This window comes from Scyliorhinus torazame, chromosome 2 (genome assembly GCF_047496885.1).
Source record: "Scyliorhinus torazame isolate Kashiwa2021f chromosome 2, sScyTor2.1, whole genome shotgun sequence".
Lineage (NCBI taxonomy): Eukaryota > Metazoa > Chordata > Chondrichthyes > Carcharhiniformes > Scyliorhinidae > Scyliorhinus > Scyliorhinus torazame.
The window spans coordinates 348,717,596-348,739,579 of NC_092708.1; the positions used below are offsets into that span (position 1 = coordinate 348,717,596).

At 44.6% G+C, this 21,984-nt stretch overlaps 1 protein-coding gene and 1 long non-coding RNA gene across 4 annotated transcripts in view; one reads left to right on the forward strand and one right to left on the reverse strand.

The window, feature by feature from the left end:
- The window catches only part of mdga2a (MAM domain containing glycosylphosphatidylinositol anchor 2a), a 1,293,828-nt gene that overhangs the window by 758,798 nt on the left and 513,046 nt on the right, over positions 1-21,984 (forward strand). The gene's annotated exons all lie outside the window — the stretch shown is intronic.
- Positions 1-21,984, reverse strand: part of LOC140403261 (uncharacterized) — a 106,369-nt gene that overhangs the window by 83,840 nt on the left and 545 nt on the right. The window contains exons 1-2 of one of the 2 annotated variants that reach the window (XR_011938271.1): positions 19,753-20,107; positions 6,282-6,407 (exon numbers count right to left, since the gene is read on the reverse strand). This is a non-coding gene — a long non-coding RNA (uncharacterized lncRNA). Of the gene's footprint in view, positions 1-6,281; positions 6,408-19,752; positions 20,108-21,984 lie in introns of those variants that run through there. The other variant, XR_011938270.1, reaches the window with a different exon arrangement.

The window sequence follows — 21,984 nt, forward strand, 5'->3', positions numbered from 1 at the left end:
TCGTTCAGCGTTTCCGTTTCAATACCGCCGCCCAGGCCCGGGGGGGGTCTGTGACGGAATTTTTGGCGCGGCTGCGGAAGCTCGCAGAGCTCTGAGAATTCGGGACATCACTGTCTGAAACCCTGATTTGCAGTATCCACAACACAGCAACTCTAAGAAGACTATTAGCCGAACCATGGCTGGAGCTGAAGAGGGCGATTGAAATAGCTCTATCCTGCCAGAGTGCAGACAAGGTATGCAGGAGTTACAAGGCATGGAGGTCCTCAGTCTGGCGAGTTCAACTGCTCGCAGAGAATTGCCTTCTCGGTCGGATGATTCCAATTCCCGACCCAGGGGGCACAACCACCAAGAGCCGGACTGACGTTGGAGGGGCCAGGATGCTAGGCGGGCATCTTTCCCCGCCCTGGACCACCGAGACGGGAATGCATATGGCTGCCGGGACCATGGTTAGAGGCACCTGAGAGAGGGCCACCGTCCCGCCGGCCCACCAGGTATGGCCACCCTCCCAGGCTCAGACATTTTTTGTCGACAAGACTGCTGACGAATTGCATCGCTGCACCGAGGGTAGCACAAATTTGAGTCATGTTCCGCATAAATAGCCACCCAATCTTAATGGAGTTGGGTTCAGGAGCTGCCACCTCCATCATCATCTGCCGCATCCACTCAGGAATCCAGGCCTTATATTTGCAGGTAGGGATACTCGATTAGGCACCTCTACTGGAGAGCCGTTGGCAATTGCTGGAATGTCTGTGGTTCCCATTGAGTATGGACAACAATCCGCCTGTTTGCTGTTATTGTAGTGCGAGGTGGTGACCCTAACTTACTGGACCGAGATTAGCTGAAATGTCTCTGTCTCGACTAGCAGCGAGGTTGCCAAATTTATCCAAATGGACCAGATTCCACACTAGGGAAATTCCCTGAGTTGTTCCAGAAGGTGTTGGGCACCATCTGGGAGGTCACAGCAAAAATCAGCAGAGAACCATCAGCGCAGCAGCGTTACCTCCGTGCCCGCCTGCTTCCATATGTACTATGACTGAAGGTGGTTGCTGAACTCAACCGCCTGGAGAGTTTGGGCATCATCTACCCCATTCGGTTGCGAATGGGGCAGCACCGGTCGTACCCATGCTAAAACCCAATGGCATCATACACCTTTGCAGGGATTACAAAATGACGGTCAACTGAGTTTCCTGGTTGGACTGTTATCCAGTACCACGCATAAAGGACCTTTACATGAAACTCAGCGGAGGTCATTCTTTCACGAAGTTCGATATGGGCCACACTTATCTCCAGCTGATTTTGGACCCGGGGTCCAGGAAATATGTGACTGTAAATACACACGGGGGTTTGTATGAGTATACCAGATTGCCAGCTGTGGCTTCCAAGGACCAAGGCACGGATACCAGTCCACAGGAGGCGGCAGCGCTTAGAAGCTCGGCTTGAAAATGATGATCCCCCGTTTGCTACACGCCGCCAGATCCTCCACAGACAACACCCAAACGCCGACCCAGGGCAGAGGACCAGGGGTCCTGCCCGACAACACATCACAGCGGGTGCTGTTCCAGACTGGGTGGGGGTGGGGGGTTTGGTGGGAGGAGTGTTGTAACCCCCCACGAGAGTCACGGGGTGTAGACTGTCAGGTTCCCCATGACCTCGGATGAATATGAGCTTCCCCGTTAAGGGGGTGGAGCTTTCCTTAACAAGGGATGCCAACCGGACATAAAACCCCCAACTCAGGTTGGGGCGGGAGACCCTTCGGGGAATGGAGTTGTATAGTCTATATATTTGTGCAATTAAAACTTTTGATGCTTTCATCATCGCTTCCTGGTGGTCGCTCTGTTTAGATTTAACAAAAATAAAAAAAGGAGATAAGGTATCATCATACCATTTGTATCATTTATTATCAAGCAACATCACACCCAACTCTTGCACATTTATTTGATGATTCTTCCAATATTATATCACAGCACATCTAACTTTGAAGGTTGGAACTCTTTAAACTCTCCATCGTAAAACAGAACTTCATGATATATTGCAGCAAATCCTAGAGTAGAACCGTAAATAATTTTCTGAAAAATCATGCAATGCACATGTGTAATCCCAAATTCTGATTTAAACCTCAACTCCCTCTTCAATTCTATTCCACCCTCTCTCCCACCATCTCTTTCTTTATCTTCCCCTTACTAATTTCTTTCTGTTTTACTCAGAGTGTTAGGCTGCGTATACGGGAAGCGGCCAAAGTCAAAGATTTCCCCTTTATCTTTCCACCCTAGAACAGAGTGACTGAAAGGTGACCTGAGAGGTTTAAAAGATTGTTTGGCAGATGGAGCAAGATTATGATTTCAACTTAATTTTAGATCAGTAGCACTAGTATATGAAATTTCAAACTTCTAATTTTAAGACGTGTGTCAGGAAATTCGACTTCATACGAAGAAGATCAGTAGCTGGAATGGACTTCCAGATGACAGAGAGAAAACTGGAGACAAAAATCCTGAATTTATTTTAAGAAAAAGTGGATTCCACAAGAGGGAGCTTCCTAGATGAATAAAATAGATTGCGCTGAATGGATTCCTCCTCCATAATTATCTTGTCATGTTCTGAAAACTTCTGGTACTTCAGGCACCAACAGTTGCCACCTAAAACTCCACAGAAGACAAGTTCTGAACTCACACAGCATTTGAGGACTCTCAAAGTGTTTTAAATGAGTGTCGTTTAGCTCGTGAACTTGATTCACTGCTGTCTTCGGAAAGGCAGAAACGCTGCTTTCACCTCTTCAATCCAAGGAGCAGGCTGTAAATCTGATACAAGTTGAATATGGTTGATTTCTGGAAATGCTCTTTCCTTGTTGCCATAAATGCATATTACTGTGGATGCTGGAACCTGAATCAGAAACAAAATATACTGGACAATCTCAGTAGGTTTGACAGCATCTGTGGAGAGAGAAGGGGAAGCTAACATTTTGACGAAGAGTCATCCGGACTCGAAACGTTAGCTCCCTTCACTCTCCACAGATGCTGTCAAACCTGCTGAGATTGTCCAGTATTTTCTGTTTCCAATTCTCATATTGCACTGCATTGTGTTTCATGTCTTAATGGTGCATGATAATATTTTTCAAGTAGGATTTACCAAGCCCTAGCCTGTATCTATTTATCACACACAGTGTACACGTGAGAACATTCAGTTCCTATTTGAATACTCAATCATAACTAAAATCACTGACGTGGCTGCATTTAGTGGGTGACTCATGCACAAGATGTACAGAACCTATAGATTAATGGCATGGTTTTTAGCTACTGCCATGCCAGAATGGCACAAGTTTCTTGGTACCTTCGTGTTTTATATTACTCTTCAGCACATTTCATTTGAAAGCTAACGATACATTTATATAGCAGCCGCACCAACCTTGGGATTATCCAAAGCAATTTTACAGCCACGTTTGAAGTTTAATCACTATTGTGGAAGAAAAAGTGATAAAAAAGATTGATAAAGAAGGAGAAATTGATTACCAGTTATCTGTCCCTTGTGAACAATAGGATGGACACAGCTTTCAGCATTTAACCGTGGCTGTATTTTTATTACAGGGGAACACCTCATACATATGGATCACTGCTAGAAATGTCAGACAAAGTAAAACCTTGTTATTGTTTAATACCTTTCACAGCCTTTTGATGTCTCAATTAACACTTTACAGCTAATTAAATACTTTTGAAGCGTAGTCACTGTTGAAATATGTAGGCAAACTTGGCAACCACTTTTACAGCCGGGAACCATAAGCAGCGTTGAGATAGTTGACCAGGGAAACTGCAGTACTCATATTGGCTGGGGAATAAATGTTGGCCAGGACCTTAAGAGAACTCCCCTGCTCTTCCTGGAATAGCAATATTTGAACCCTTTTGTTTGTCCACCTGAGAGGCTAGACTTATGCCTCTGTGTACCATTTCATTAAAGGTACAGCATTTCTAATGCCACCCCTCAGTACTTTAGTTGGTTGGAAGCTTTGATGGTGGACAAATCTAGACAATAGATTTGTGGCCTTCTGACACATTGGGGTGAGAAATGCTACCATTGAGCCGAGATTGACACGTAGACTGAGGAGGTTTTGTCTAGTTTTGCCAGCACTGCTGTTGTAGTGTGCTAGTGCTCTGCGTGATAACCCTCACGAGGATCAAGGGGAATCGCTGATCCATCTTCCCGTGGGCTTCATAGAATACGCGTTCACGTGGTGAGCGGGCGGTGTCTTGCCTATCTGGGGCTCATTGGGCGGACCTTTAAATGCCTGTCATAATATACACCCACAGGTTTATGACGGTGCACAGACAGGCAGTGATTGACCCACAAGATGACCAGTGAACACACAGAACACAGCAGCCAATCACCAGACAGGACACGTCCACTATAAAGCCAGAGGGCACTAGTTTTCCCACTCTCTTGAGATCCAGCCTCTGACAGTCAGAGCATGTGAGCAGCAACTAGAACATCCACCATGTGGTAGTAAGATAGTCTGGTCAGGTTAGCCTCAGGTCTCCAGTCAAGTCAGCATAGTGTCAACCCACAGTTAAAGTATGTATGATAGTTAAGAGTTCAATAAAATCGAGTTGCATTTCTTCAAGTGTTGGAAGCCTGTCTCTCTCACTGCTGCAGTAAACGCAGTCCTCGCAGACCCGGCATACCCAACACATCAGCTCCCAGACCCAAACCAGCAGTTCCCGATAGTCCTGAGTTGGCATGTTTGTTTTGTGTGCCTTGGTAGTGGCTTTATTTTCAATTTAAAATAAACCACCTTGGCCTTTCACTTTGTGCCTCCTGGAATGATTACATTGCTGACGAGGATCAAGCATGGATTCTGAGCAGGCTTTTCGAAACTCCCTGATCGCAACCCTAGTAAGAAACATAGCAAAAAGAAAATCCCTTGTTTGGGAAGCTCAAGCCTTATGATGCAGACATGGAGGACTGGCCCCAGTGTGCTAAACACATGGGCTACTTCTTCCACGCCAACACCATGGAAGGGGGTGACAGACATAAAGTAATCGTTTTGGCAGCATGTGGGGCCCTGAAGTTCAACATTGTTAAGAGTTTAACAGACCTTGCAGCCCCTGACACTAAAACATTCAACAAGCTTGTGGATCGCGTAAAGAACCATTATGACCAAAAGCCTTCCATAATCCTCCAGCGTTATCGATTCAACTGGAAGGACCCCAGGGGAACCCGTGACAGAATTCCTGGCCAGATTAAGGAAGCTGGTCGAATACTGTGAGTTTGGCCCATCCCTAACCGAGATGCTGCGCGACCGGCTATTGTATGGGAACAATAATGTTGCGATACAAAAACAATTGTTGGCAGAACCCACCATTGACCTCAAAAGGGCTATAGAATTAGCACTATCCTTGGAGAATGAAGAAAGGAGTCCAAGAACTCCAAAGGATGATGGACAGTACCATTCTCAGACTGGGTGGGGGAGCAGCCTCATATAGAAAATCCAGCATTTCCAGTGAAGGCTCCCATATGCATCACCCACCACCTACTCAACATTCAACCGGGACATTCTGACATTGCAAAGGATGACCAGGTGACCCGAAAAGTGTCAGGTAAACCTCGCCGGAAGACTACAAGTGTCAGTCGCTTGGCAGCTGTAAGTGTGACCAAAGGTCACGACCCAGGCAGGCCACCGAAATCAGCAGTACGCGTGCCACCCAGGCTGGAAGCCAAAACCACCCCAGGCCCGGGCCTTGCTAGTGCCTTGCTAGTCTATCAGCCCGTGGAGGATATAATGATGCAGCTAACTGCATCATCACCCTTCAGGTTGCCCCGATAAAGATACCATTCTTGGTCAATGGCCATTCCTTAGAAATGGGGGTGGATACAAGTGCTGCTGTCTTCATTGTTAATGAACAGACTTTCTGGAGTCTCAGGATGGGCATATTGCCCCTCGGCCTATGAGAGACCAGGGCAAAGTTGGCCACATATACAGAGAAAGCTTTGAAAATTACGGGAACCACTATGATCCTGGTTACCTATGGGCAGCAGATACTCCAACTCCCACTCATAGTTGTACAAGGACCAAGACCCAGCCTCTTATGCAGAGACTGGCTCTAGAGGATTCATCTGGACAGGCTACACATTTTTAAACTAGGAATTGGTGGACTGTACAAGGTCATTGATAAAAACCCCGAGGCATTCCAAGATGGTCTTGATAGAATAAAGGAATCAAAGGCAAAGATTTATGTGGATCCCGGCACCCAACACGAATATTTCAGGGCACAGTCAATCCAATGCACTTTACTTACCAAAGTAGAGACCGCACTCGAGCAGTTAGTGAGCGTCAGGATAATAGGACCGGTGAAGTTCACAGAGTTGGCTGTACCGATAGTACCCATCTTCACGCCCGACAAGTCAGTCTGCCTTTGTGGGGTCTATAAAATAACGGTGAATAAAGCCTCATGTTTCGATCAGTCCCCATGGCACACATAGAAAATCTATATTCCAAACTGGCAAAGGGTCAAACATTCACCAAAATAGGTATGAGCCATGCCTCTCTCCAGCTAGAACTAGATGAGTCATCCAGGAAGTACAAGAGGATTGACACTCAGATTATACGAATATACACTCCTATCCTTTGGAGTCTCGAAGGCTTGCACCATTTTATAACGGGTGATGGAGAACATTTTTCAATAGCTACCTAAGGTGGCAATATACTTAGACAACATATTAATCACAGGGGCCATGGAAAAATTGCACCTAGCAAACCTGGAGGAGGTTTTGAGACGATTTTCTGACGCAGATGTCCATCACAAATGAGAAAAATGCATGTTCCAGATACGCAAGGTGATCCACCTAGGGCACTGAATTGATAAAAAGGCCTACACTCCATGAAGGATAACTTTAAGGTCATCAAAGAACCACCGACCCTGCGAAATGCAACAGAATTAAAATCTTTCCTAGTCATAAGTTGTGGAAGGCATCGCAGGATGAAGCCTTCAGATCGAAAAGGAAGGATTAGCTGTTATTTTTGAGGCAAACAAATTCCACCCATATGTTTACAGCCCACATTTCACAATCGTAACAGACCATAAATCTCTGCTGGCCCTATTCAAAGAGGATAAAACAATTACCCCCATTGCCACTGCTCAGATCTGTTAGGACTCCTGAATAAGAATCCCAACAATTTGCAATTTGTAAGGCTGTGAGGGAAGACTATTAAACCACAGGAATGATAATACTGACCAATCTTTTATGCTAAAACAACCTTTAATTTAAACATGGAGTCAACCACATTAGCAACACAGTAATAGCTTTCCAATTGACAGTTAAAACGGTTCTTGAATAAAAGGAAAAAAACTTCAACTCACTATCTACGTCTGACACTATATTGTCATGCAAGAGTGCCTTTAAGAAATGGATGTATAAGCCATGTACCTTTAAGAAAACAGTGATGTCAGAGAGTGGGTGGAGCTCAGCTCAGGTCAGCCATTTTGCAGTCTGTGTTTTGCAGGTTTTTAGTTTCAGTTTTAAAAGCAGTGTCTATGTGTTTCCAGAGAGCTGCAAGTTTTGCAGTTTGGTTTTGCTGAGAGCAGATAAAAAGTGCCTGGCTGGTTTTGCTGAGAGCAGTTTAAAAGTAGAAAGCCAGTTTGTGACAGTCTCTGCCATTCTACAAAACTATATATATCCTTTAACCTGATGTGATGTTGTTTAAAGGTGTTAAGTCTCTTGGAAGTTTGAAGGAACATTTTAAGGAAGTATTTACTGTTGCAATATTTTCTGAGTTATCTTTGAAGTAAGGGGTTTTAAGAGATCCAATGTTTATTTAAGATATTAAGTTGAGTTCATGGAATAAACAGCATTTTGTGTTTACAAACCCACGTGTCCATAATTGTAATCCCACTCCTAGGGAAAAAGCCGTGTGCTCGGAAAAGCAACAAGTCCATTAAAGGGAGAGGCAGGTTGAACTCAATGATACATTTTGGGGTTCTGAAAAGCCTCGCCCATAACAATTGGGGGCTCGAGGGGGATAAAAGTCTATCTATTGGATTAGCTTTTGTGAACTTAAAGACCGTGAAGGATTATTGCTTTTCCGGTGTGGTATTTTAGTTTAAGTGGGGAGAGTGTTGTGAACAATGGCTCTTTCCGAGGCTCAGAAGTTTTTGGGGGTGGAGAATGTCACACATAGTACTTTACGGACAGAAACAAAAAGCAGACTGTTAGATTTGACAAAAACATTGCAGTTAATCTTACCATAAAATGCGAAAAGATGAGGTAATTATGGTGGTGGTTAAGCATTTAAAGTTGCCTGAGATAGAGTTTGACTCATTGGAAATGGCAAAAATTCTGTTGCAAATTAAACAAATGGAACAGCAGAAAGAATTAAAGCGGCTGGAATACGAGAGTGAGAGAGGGGAAAGAGAAAGAGAGAGAGAGGAAAAAAAAAGAGAAAGGGAGAGAGAGGAAAAAGAAAAGGAGAGAGAAGAAAGGAGAAAAGAAAGAATAGCCCTAACAGAACAAAAAGATAAAGAGAGGGAGTTTGAACTTCATAAAATGGCCATGAAATATGACAATCAGTTAAACTTGGCAGACGTAAAGGGAAACGTACAGTTGGATGATAGTAATGAGGATAGTGAGAAAGAGCGTCATAGTCGAATGCTTGGTGGGAATCTATTTAAATATGTCCAAGCATTGCCAAGGTTTGACGAGAAGGAAGTGGAAGCCTTTTTCATTTCATTTGAGAAGGTAGCTAAACAAATGAAATGGCCACAGGACATGTGGGTGTTACTGATTCAAACAAAGCTGGTAGGTAGAGCGAGTGAAGTGTTTGCATCACTACCGGAGGAGGTATCTGGAACGTATGAGGAGGTGAAAAATTCCATCTTAAGTGCATTTGAGCTAGTGCCTGAAGCTTACAGACAAAGGTTTAGAAATTTAAGGAAAGAATTTGGTCAAACATACATGGAGTTTGAAAGGCTCAAACAGAGTAATTTTGATAGGTGGATAAGGGCTTTGAAAATAGACCAAACGTATGAAGCTCTCAGCGAAATTATACTTTTGGAGGAGTTTAAAAATTCAGTTCGATGTAATGAGAACTCATGTGGAAGAACAGAGGGTTAAAACTGTGTGATTAGCAGCGGAAATGGCAGATGATTATGAATTAGATCATAAATCAAAGATTGGTTTCCGTTTCAGCCGGTGAGGGATAGAAACTGGGGACATGAGAAATACTCAAGTGGTAAAGGTAAAGGTGATCTGATGGGAGACAATAAAGAGAGTGTACCTCAGATTAAAAAAGAAATTCAGGAGGGTGGAAAAGAAATGAAAAGTTTCAGATGTTTTCACTATGATAAACTAGGCCATGTAAAGTCACAGTGTTGGTGGTTGAAAAAAAGCACTGGGAAGGCTGATGTGGTAAAACAGGATAAGACAGTGGTGTTTGTTAGAGTGGTCAAGGGAAGCGAAGGAGGTGCAAACGATTGTACAGCCTGTTCAAGAAGTAATTGTTAAGAAGGTGCCAGATATCTTTAAAGAATTTACTTGTGTGGGTAAAGTTTACTCATGTGTATCAGGAGGAGCAGGTAAAGAAGTCACAATTTTAAGAGATACAGGGTCCAGTATTAATGGTAGGAGATGAGGAATTATGTAGTTTGGGAAGAATGTTGCCAGAAAAGGTGGTGATATGTGGAATTCAGGGTGAGAGGAGTCGCGTTCCATTATAGAAGGTAAGATTGGAAAGTCCAGTGATGAATGGTGAAGTGGTAGTAGGAGTAATCCTTGTGACCAACCAATTTATCCTATTCAGTAGAACACTGGTCCCAGAATGGTTCAGGTGAAGACCGTCCCAACGGTACAGGTCCCTCCTGCCCCAGTACTGATGCCAATGCCCCATGAAATGGAATCCCTCTTTCCCGCACCACTCCTTTAGCCACGTGTTAACTTCTCTAATTTTCTCAACCCTATGCCAATTGGCACGTGGCTCGGGTAGTAATCCAGAGATTATAACCCTGGAGGACCTGTTCTTTAATTTAGTCCCTCGTGTTTGATAATCCCCAAACAGGTCCTCTTTCCTAGTCTTACCTATGTTGTTAGTCCCAAAGTGGACCACAACAACTGGATCCTCCCCCTCCCTCTCCAAAATCCTTTCAAGTCGATCAGAGATGTCCCTCACCCTGGCACCGGGCAGGCAACATACCATGCGGGACTCTCGATCTGGCTTACAAAGGATGCCATCAATCTCCCTAATTATAGAATCCCCTACAACTACCACTTGTCTTTTTGCTCCCCCCTCTTGAATGGCTTCCTGTACCATGGTGCAGTGGTCAGTCAACGCATCCTCCCTACAGCCCTCTTCCTCATCCACACAGGGAGCAAGTACCTCATACCTGTTGGACAAGGTCAGGGGCTGAGGCTCCTCAACTCCCAAACTCAGGATCCCCCTACCTGCCTCCCTTGCAGTCACACCACTCTGTCCCTGACCACTGTCCGAATTAACAGAACTTATTCTACTGGGTGTGACTGCCTCCTGAAACAAAGCGTCCAGGTAATGTTCCCCCTCCCTGACGTGCCGCAGTGTGTGCAGCTCGGTCTCCAGCTCATCAATTCTGAGCCGAAGCTCCTCGAGCAGCCAACACTTGCTGCAGATGTGGTCAGTGACGGTCTCAATGGGATCCACCAGTTCCATCATCATACAGCAACAGCACATCACCTGTCCAGCCATATTCAACTAGTTAATTAATTTAAATATATATTTTTAAAACATTTTTCTTTATAGAACCTCAAGGATAAACCCGAACACCAACAAAAACACAGCCCTCTCTCGCCACTAACCCGAACTGTCACTCACCTAAACTCAGATGCACTCTGTTCCAATCAGCACTCAGTCACTCACTTAAACTCAGATGCACTCTGTTCCAATCCGCACTCCGTGTCTAAAGGCACTCCTGCCACACCTTTTGTGCACTCACCTCTCCCAGCACTGTCCCGGCTCTCTCCTCCCGCGCTTTTTAAATCCCCCGGCTCTCTCCTCCGGCGCTGTTTTCGCTGTCCCGGCTCTCTCCTCCCGCGCTTTTTAAATCTCCCGGCTCTCTCCTCCGGCGCTGTTTTCGCTGTCCCGGCTCTCTCCTCCCGCGCTTTTTAAATCTCCCGGCTCTCTCCTCCGGCGCTGTTTTCGCTGTCCCGGCTCTCTCCTCACGTGCTTTTAAAATCTCCCGGCTCTCTCCTCCGGCGCTGTTTTCGCCGGGAGGACCTTTAAATGTAGTTCCCAGACCCGGACCGGCAGTTCCCGACAGTCCCGGGCTGTTTGGTGTGCCGGAGTAGTGGTTTTATATTCCGTTTAAAATAAATCAGTTTGGCCTTGCACTTCGCGCCTCCCGGAATTATTACCCTACGGATGAATAGGATGCGTGTTCTGGTTATGAATTGATTGGAAACAAAATGTTGGCTGTAACTTTGGGCAGTCATCTCTGTATTAGAAAGAAGGAAAGATCATAAAACATCACTGCGTGTTCCTGTGGTACTCAAGAGAAGTTGGTAGCAAGCTGAGGAATTTTTATTCTTGATCGAGAATAGGTGGAACCAACAGGAGTAAGGAAAATAAAATGGAGTGCTTAAACTACTGCATTTTTCTTTGCACATTTCCTATATTCTAATGTGAATTAAGTCCACTGACTGGAGGCTGCCTTCAACTGTGAAAGATTGAACATATTTATTTTTAGCTGCTGGGTTTCACTTGGTTGGAAAAAACCCATAATGTATTATTCAAACCACATCAACGCTAATAGCATATTTGCGGTTGCTCTGTTTTGCAGCTGATTTATACTGCTCTTTGGCCTCTGACTCCTGGTATCAACATAAGCCTGATCGACTTTGTACTTTGAAATGGACAACTTGAAAATCTCATTATTTCACTGACTCTCATTGATTTCCTCTGTTGCCGGTCTATTTTGGCATTGACACATATTTCATCATGACAAAACCACAGACAAACTGTTCCCATTATCGCCATAGCGATGACGTGATACAATTGCCTCACTACTCTGTTCATGCACACCAGCGTAAACGCCTTGGCCAACTCTGCACAGGCCTAGATGGTTGGGAGCCAAAGTACGGCTCATTTACAGAGACAGCAGCTGCATGTGACAAACCAAATAAATGTAGGGAAGCGGCACTGTTAGCTGGCTCTCCGAAGGCCCAGGCTGTCAATGTAAAAGCGGATCAAGTTAAGAATGACGCTCTAATTAAAATGCTTTTTGTGAATGATTGCCCATCTCTCACCTTATTCTTGAAATCATCACTGACAAAGTGGAGCAAATTGAGCAGCAACTCAACTTAACAGACATTGCTGTTTATGGTACCCTGTTGTGAGCAAAATAGCTGCTGTTGCATTACAACATTGACAATGTTCCAAAACGTCTTCATCGGTTGTAAAGCCAATTTTTTTTCAATAAATACTTTTATTCACTTTTTCAAAATTTTTCTTAAACATAAATTACATTACACATATTTAACGAACATTTAACAAACCCTTCCTCAACCCGAAACCAATTAATTAATTAACTACTCCCTCCCATTTTAGCTGCTGACTGAGGCTAATTCTTCAACGTGAGATATGAACGGACGCCACCTTTTATGAAACTCCTCCTCATTCCCGCTTAAACTAAATGTAACCTTCTCTAGACTCAGGAACTCCATTAAATCTCCATATTGAGGCACAGGTTGGAGAAACTGACCTCCAACACAATAGGATCCGCCTCCTCGTCACCAGCGAAGCAAAGGCTAAGACATCTGCCCCTGCCCCTGTCTTGAGCTCCGGCAAGTCCGACACCCCGAATATGGATCCCAGGGGACTGGGTTCTAGGTCCAATTACACTGCCGACATTGTACTAAAAAAGGTGTTCTAGAATCTTCTCAGTTTCAGGCACGACCAAAACATGTGGATATGATTGGCTGGCCCCAACCCGCATCTCTCACAAATATCCTCAACATCTTCAAACATGAAATTAATTCTCAACCTCATCCAAATGTGTTCTGTGAACTATTTTCAATTGTATGGTGCTGACCTTGCGCACGAAGTCGATGCATTTATCCTCCCTAAAATTTTGCACCAAAGCCCTTCTTCCAACGCCTCCCCTAATTCCTCCTCCCATTTGGCCTTCACCATATCCAGGGATTCTTTGCCATAATTAACTGAATAAGCCACAAAAATCTTAAGCAGTGGGCAGCATTGCTGCCTCACGGCGCCGAGGTCTCAGGTTCGATCCTGGCTCTGGGTCATTGTCCGTGTAGAGTTTGCACATTCTCCTCGTGTTTGCGTGGGTTTCGTCCCCACAACCCAAAGATGTGCGAGGTAGGTGGATTGGCCACTCTAAATTGCCTGTTAATTGGTCAAAATGAATTGGGTACACTAAATTTATAAAAATAAATAAATAACATCTTTAGCAGATCAGAGACTGGGAACTCTGCAGTGGCCTGTCTGCCATCTATAGGGTGCATGTCAGTAATGTGGTAGAACACTCCCCACTGGCCAGGGTGAGTGCAGCTCCAACAACATTTAATATGTTCGGCACCATTCAGGACAAAGCAATCTGCTTGATCGGCCACCACCATAAATGCCAAAGCTGGTTGGAGTCATACCTGGCACAAAGGTAGATGGTTGCAGTGGTTGGACGTCAATCATCTCATCTCCAGGAAATCACTGCAGGAGTTCCTCAGGTCAGTGTCCTAGGCCCAACCATCCTCAGCTGCTTCATCAATGACCTGCTTTCTATCTTTAGGTCAGAAGTGGGGATGTTCGCAGATGCCTGCACAATTCACGATTCCTCAGATACTGAAGCAGTCCATGTCTAAATATAGCAAGACCTGGACAATATCCAGGCTCGGGACAAGTGGCAAGGTACATTCGTGCCACAAAAATGCCAGGCACTGATCATCTCCTACAAGTGAGGATCTAGCCATTGCCCCTTGACATTCAATGGCATTACCATAGCTGAATACCCCACAATCAACATCCTGGGGTTTACCATAGATCAGAAACTAAACTGGACCAGCCATATTAATACTGTAGTTAGCAGGGCAGGTCAAAGGCTAGGAATCCTACAGCAAGTAACTCACTACCTGATCCCCCAAAGTCTGTCCACCATCTATAAGGCACAGGTCAGGAGTGCAATGGAATACTCTCCACTTATGTGTGTGAGTGCAGCTTTAACAACATCAAGAAGCTCAACACCATCCAGGACAAAGCAGCCCGCTTGATTGCTCCCCCTTCCACAGACATTAAAATCTCCTCCATCAATGAACAGTGGCAGCTGTGAGTACCATCTACAAGATGCACTGCAGGAACTCAGCAAAGTACCCAAGAGCAACAGGTACCTGGGAACCCCACCACCTGGACTGTCTCTTCCAAGTCACTCACCACCCTGACTGGAAATATATTGCTGTTCCTTCATTGCCCTGGGTGAAAATCCTGGAACACCTGTCCTTACAGGACTCGGGTGTACCTACATGCCAGGGACAGCAGCGGTTCGCGAAGGCAAATCACCACCACCTTCTGAAGGGCAACGAAGGATGGGCAATAACCGCTGGCCGAACCAGCTATGCTCACATCCCGTAAATGATTTTCTAAAAAATCACTTCCTCCACCACCAGCCTACAATGACAACAGTGAATATCATCTGCAAGACATATCACAGCAACTCACCACAGTGTCAACGGCTTCTTCAAATCCATGACCTCTACCATCGAGAGGCACAAGGATAGCAGACGCATGGGTACATCGCCAACTGCCAGTTCTTCTCTGAGCCACACACCATCTTGACTTGGAAATGTATTCTTCCTTGATCATTACTGGGTCAAAACTCCCTATTTAGCAGCACCGTAGGTGTAGTTGCACGACAAGTATTGCAGTGGTTCAAAAAGGCAGATCACCACCAATTTCACAAGGGCAATTTGGGATGGGCAATACATGCTGCACATGACAATAACACTCACATCCTATGAATGAATACTTTTAAAATGTTATTGGTACAAACTAGGGTCATTGCAAATCTTGTATTCTTTAGTACAGTAAGGTCAAATGTTGTTTATGTATCAAGCAATTAGCATTTGCATTTAAACATATTGGAAATGAATGATTGTGTAAGTTTAAATCCTGCTGAGAAAGAATCATTTTGCAATCAGGACAGAATTACTGGCCGTTTCAGTTTTTCCCACAAGAATTGGCTTGTTCACCAATTCTCTGTTTAAAACATTATGGGTGGGATTCTCCCGTCTGGGGACTAAGTCCCCACGCCAGTGGGAAAACCGGCACCAACCACTTCAGCATCAACTGCCCCTGAAAGTACGGAATTCTTTGCATTTTCGGGTGCTAGGTAGACGCCGGAGTGGTTGTCGCCGCTCCAGCCGACGCCAAAGAGCCAGCCCCCGGGCAATATGGCGGAGCACTACAGGGGCCCGGCGCGGAGGAAAGAAGTGCCCCCACAGAACAAGCCCTCCCGCAGGTCGGTGGGCCCAGATCGCGGGCCAGGCTGCATCAGAGGCCCCCCCGACCGGGGTCGCCCCCTCCCCCTCCACAGGCCGCCACCCGACCCTTGCACACAGAGTTCTCGCCGGCTGCGAGCAGGTGTGGAAGGCACAATCAAGACACTTTTTTTTTTCACGGCTGCTCGGCCCATCCGGGCCAGAGAATTGGCGGACCGGCCGCGTAGAGCGGCCCACGACCGGCGCCGCGCCAACCACGCCGGCGCCAATGGCGCTGATTCTCCGCTCTGCGTGCCGGCTTCGGGGCGGCATGGCCCGGTCGTGGGAATTCCCCGGCCTGGCCCAGGGCTGGGAGAATCCCGCCCCTGATGAGAAAGTGGTTGAAGTTTGGGATAATAGGGCTCTAACTTTTTTCAGTAACATGAATTGGGATAAATTTTGTGGAGAATGAAGACGTAAGTGAGGACCCAAATATCATAAATAATTATGTAATCTCTGTAGAGCTTCATGTCCAAACTAAAATGTTTTGCATCTATCCAGACTAGAACTCTGGATAACAAACAACATGAAAGCAATAATGAAGGAAAGACAAATCGCATTTAGTACAGAGGGGTGAAGACAAGTCCAAAAGGAAAGTATGATAAAGTTGAGTTAAGAGATACGGGGGCGGGGTTCTCCTGTCCCCCAGCTGCCAGTTTCTCAGCGGCACGCCATTCGCTGGCAGCGGGATTCTCTCTTCCTGCAGTGGGATTTCCCATTGAAGTCACTCCGCGCCGTCGGGAAACCCATGGGGGAGGTGCGCCGTCAGCGTGAAAAGGGAATCCCAATAGCCAGAGAATTCCGGCCAAGATGCATAACTGTTTTCGGACAAGTAATTCCAGAGATGTGTGAAAGTGTTTGCATAAAATGTCAGGGTTCACATCAAAAAGGGGAAGTGACTCCTTTTTGTCCGCAGATAACCTTTGGGATGTTGCAAATGAATTGAACGGATTTTTTTTTAGCTGGTTTGATGAATTCAAGGAACATGTGATTCTTTGTGACCTAGAAAGATCTTATGGTACTTTCAACAAATGGGAGGTAGAGAAGTAATTCAAGCGAGTGATTCCCTAAAAAGCATGCAGCCCAGATCAAATCAGCGGAAAAACTCTTAAGAAATGTGCTCATAAATTCCCTTTGCTCTTTCAGAAATTGTTTTCACATGCACAGTATTCCTTGCTGTTGGAAATCAGCCATCAGCATCCAGGTTGCTAAGATGTCATGGCTTGCTGAGCTGAATTATTCCTGACCAATTCCTCTTACATCGATAGCCTTGAAGTTTTTTGAGTGCATTGTGTCAAAGCATGTTTAGACCCTCTTGTTCCACCTATTGATCAGTTACAGTTTGTCTATCAACCTCACAAGTCAGTGGAAAATACTGATCTCAATCTGATTCAACAGCACAAGAATAGATGAGGCAACTAAGCTCGCATTATCTTCGTTGATTTCTCTTCAGCTTTCAATACCCTGCTACCATTCAAGCTTACTGAAAATTGGAAAACCTGGATGTCACTCCCACTCTCCTACTTTGGATAACTGGTGTCTTTCGCAATAGAACCCAACGGGTGTTAGTTTCTTGGGTTTACTCAGAGCCCATGTTAACGACGACTGGATCCCTCAGTTTTGTGTCCTTTCACTTTCACCCTCTGTACAAATGCTTGTTGATCAGAGTACGACAACATAACGATCCTGAAGTATGCTGATGATGCAGTAATCGTATAAGGAATCACAAAGTAAATCACAGGGACTCTGTGGAGAAGTTTGTCAAATTGTGTGACAACAATTCTCTTAAACTGAATGAAAGCAAGACAAAAGAACTAGTTAAGAAATTTATGAAAAAGCCAGTAAATGATATTGTTCGTGCGAAGATTCATGATGTGGACATTGAAATAGTTACTAACCACAAGTACTTCAGGGTCAAAGTTGAATTGGAGGGAACAGTGTACAGATGTGGTGGCCAAGGGATGAACACAATTCTACTCCCTCAGAAAATTAAAATCCTTTCAAGTCGATCCTCCAATCATGAAACTCTTCTCTCCGGCTGTAGTTGAGCATGCTATTCTTTTTGGCGGTCTTGACTGGCACTGTTGTCTTCGGAAAACAGACACTTTAAGGATATAGAGATTATTGAAATAGGTAGTCAGGGTAATCAATGAGCAGGTCGTTCGATGAAATCTACTCTCAAAGAATGCCATGAACAACAACGATCACCCCTTGTCTCAGTATTACTGTTGGTTGCGTTCAGAGAAAAGGCGACGACCCCTCAGAGGATCATGAATTTGTTTGTGCTCTTCTCTGTAGGGACCTTTAACAGGAACTTGATGTACGGATGAGGATGCGCACTCAGTGTGGGACTCACTGACTGATTATTTGAATGCATTGGAACAGGTTTTTTAAAATACATATTTAATGAAAACTAGACCCCTGTGAGAGGGTAATTTTCATCTAATTTTTGTTAACAAATTAACAATGTTACCTGAAATGAATTTCTGGATGAATATCCATCTGGACGATTAAGTGAAATAGTCAGTTAAGCATTCACTTTTGCTTTTGACCCATAAAGATGATGTGGACTTGGGTATATGAAACACAGTGGGCTGAATCTTCCTCTTAGCTCAGGAAAACCACATATACATACTTTCATGGATCACAAATTACAGACCCAACTCGTGTGCCTTCACACACTATTTTTGCCTTTGTTGGAAAGCTAATGGGTATGGAAGCAAATTGATTAGAAGGCCTGCCTCGCTTTTCCAACACAGTAACCAGCTCCCAAATGGGTTTACAGGCCAGCCCATGTCCCTGCAGATTGTCCATACCAACCCATGCCACCACTGTACCCCCCAGGTATCCTGCCTTCCACCTCAGATCACCAATGCCACCTCACTGACCCTACCTATCCTCCATTGTCACCCACTTAATTTGCACTTTGTATAGTCCTCAGATTGCATGCAAGATCAATAGAAAATAATCTAGATCCTTGGAAAAAAAAGAAAACCCTTACCATTTAATAAAAACCTCTATTTCATTGATTATAAGAAGAAACTGCGTTCTGCCTTGTGAAAAAGTCTTGCAATTTTTGTAATCCTATTAGTTCAGGTCAACAAATCAGAAATATCAAAGGGATGATCTGTTATTACAACTCTTGAAAATGTCATTCAGTCTCAGCTGAAGGGGCGGAATGGTGGCACAATGCTTAGCACTGCTGCCTGAAAGTGCCAGAGACCCGGGTTCAATTCCGGCCTTGGGTGACTGCGTGAGAGTTTTCACATTCTCCCCATTTCTGTGTGGATTTCTTTTTGGTGCTCTGGTTTCCTCCCACACTCCAAAGATGTGCAGGTTAAGTGGATGGGCAATGTTAAAATTGCCCCTTAGTGTCCAAAGATGGGTGGAGTTGTGGGGATGAGATGGGGTGGGGAGTGGACCTGACTGGAAAATCTCAGCCTATGTCTGATAGGGCTGAGGACATTGCATATGGTTTTTACATGAATGAAATATCTTCATCTGGAAGCCTAAATGCTTTTAGATGAGGAATTAATTTAAAATTATTAGTGTGACTGAGAAGAGACATAAGCATGGGATGTTTGGAAATGGTTGAGGCAGAGACCAGTACAACCTTTCAAGGGAATTTAGACAAATATTCAAGCACTGGCTATGGGAAGTGTTTGGGTTTTTGAAATATAACCAGTCTGATTGACACACCAGGCTTTCTGTAGTCATGTGACTACGCCATGAGGCTGCCTCTGGAGTCAGACACATTGGTCAGTTCAATAAAGCCTCTCGCAGAGATAGGCACTAATGTAAACCTCTGTCTTTATGCATGCAACAGGGAAGAACAAGGGAAGTGAGATTAGGATTGGATTATCAGGCCCCTCCCACAGGCAGGATCTTCTCATCCCACCGAAATCAATGGGAATTTAAATGCATCGCTGCATCTGCAGCGGAAAAGCCTGCTGCGGAAAGATTGGAAAGTTTTGGCATGGCTTTGGATTGCTCGGTTGCCACTGGCACACAGATCTTAACGGAATATTGTTCCAAAATATTAGGGGGTAATGTTGGTGTATGTCATGAATCCCTTGTGTACCATAGTTTCTGGAAATTCACGTTAGTGCGAAACCGTGCAAAAACAATACCCCTTCACATCTTTAAAATCACAACAAGTCAACTGAAGCTATGCGAGGTGAGGAAAGCTGGATGTAATTTGGCTAAGTCAGGAAGTCAACCTTTGGATACTGAAGCTTCCTTTTCTCTCATTAATCTGCTTACCTGTTTGTTTAGGGTATCAGAGGGAACGAGGTAAAAAGAGGTAAAATCTGTTCCTGTCCTGTCAAAGCGTTCCTTTCTTTAACTATCTGACTTGTGTTCAGCTGCAAAACTTCCTTGTATCCTCAGTGCACTTCTCTGTTCTGCAATTCAAATGAAACTTCTCCATTGTGTGGGATGATAGAATGACTATTACTCTCAGGATGAACTGTTCATGAGGAATTACTGCTTGAGAGCCCCTAATTAGCACTTTTCACCTATGTGCAGGATTAAGAGGCGAGAGTACATGAGCAAGAGACATCCAAAATGAGCAATCTGTATTCCGAGCAGCGTGGCAGAGAGCTGGCTCTTGAAGTTCCTGCTGGTGTTTCAAACCTATCTATTTTAAGAGTGTTCTAAATATCAACAGTGCAGGTTAGCAGAGCTGTTTATCCCTATGGCAACGGCTTTCACTTGACTGTTTTTACACAAAACCTATTATCGGTGCTCTGGTTGGAGACCATTAAGTAAAGGTATTCATGTGTGTTTTGCTGAAGCTACTTAACTGAAGTTCCATACAATTCTTTTTGTGTGTTAACCATGTTGACTTGATTTAGCCTCCTTCCTGAAAATGTCTGGGTGCCAACAATGTTCTTCTTACCACTTTCCGGGATTTCCTGAAATTTAGATAGTGACTCATTCCTGTCGTACTTGTCCGTTTTCTAAAGCTGCATCACACCCACTGGAGTTTTCAGTGCAACGCTGTTAACTTTCTGCGAGCAGAATATTCAGCTAACAAGGCAACCTCGTAATTGTTGCTCTGTCCTCGCCCCAGAGGGGACAGGCCCGCTTGATCAATTCAGATGTAATGGACTGTATCAACAGCTTAGCTCTTGGGATCCTCCTGCAGTGAGCACAAGGCAGCGTTGGAAGTCAGGCAAATAACAAGATGTAAGCACTTGCATATAGGTAGCTGTGGTTTTTTTTGTGAATGAAATGAAAAAGTAATTCATGATAATGGATGTGGTTTCAACTCTGCTCCTCCTACCTATTCTGCGATTTGATCCAATTTTCTTCGACCCATTTTCTTCCCTGAAGTTTGCAATTCTCACTGTGTGATCTGGTTCTGTCAGCGTTGTGGTGACTCGCTGCCCATTTTAATTGCTTTCTCTTCCAAAATGCCACAAGCCACTTATGTCTTTGAGTTAAAGGTCCCAAGAGTGGTGCTTGAACAGATCACAACTTTAGTGTGCCATGTGCCCTTTTGCAACAGTTCCAAATTAAGGCCTTGTTGTGTCATCTCTTGAGGAAGCAACAGAACCATTTCACCACCTGACAAAGATAAACCTGAGCACAGACCTAACAGGCTCTTAGACTATAGCTTCAAGGCGAACGCTTTTCTCTTGTATACAATTGTAGCAGAAAAAAGAGCAGTCGCTTTTTCTTGCAGTGAATCCTTCATAATCTTACTTCAAGTTACAGTGTCAAAGTGGCACACGGTAAACAGAATGAAATAGTCTTGTAAACAGAACCCAAATGCTCCACTTTCTCTTACTTTCAAAATATGCAACTTATTTCTTTCATGTTGCAGCTTGTAACAATGGTTTCTTTGAATTCCAAGGTGAAAATGAGAGAGTAGACAAACATTATCTATCTTTTAGTTCATGGTGTAGGGGTTCCTTTCTCTTTACTCCACTTACAGGCCGGTATCTGGGGGTCTGCCGATAGCTGTGCGTGTCTCCTACAAGCCTCGGAATTTCGAAGGCCGGGGAATGCTGCACTGGGACAACTCCGCAGGAGAGATCGCTGAACCAGGCTCACCGTTTATATCTAACCAGTACCCTGATACTTATATCACACAGCTATCCCAGAACCACCACCAATGAAATGAAATGAAATGAAAAGAAAATCGCTTATTGTCTGGGTGATTCTCTCTCTTGTCGGTGGGACAAACTGCCACCCTGTAGCTACTCCACTCGAGTAGTTCCCCAAGAGAGAGAAAAAGAGAGATCACACTGTTTATGCCTAACCAGTAGTCTCCCTTGAGTGAGCGTTTCGAGGCGCCCAGATCACCCTCGGTTCTCGACTCCGGAATTATGGTCGAGGATAAAAGTTGTGACTTTGCCAGAGCGTGTCAGTGAGAGAAAAAAAAAGAACAAGACAGACTCCAAACGAGTTTCAGACTTACAATTTACTTAACAACACCAAAATCAACCTCTCCAATATCACATCACACATGAATAAAACTTATGCTTT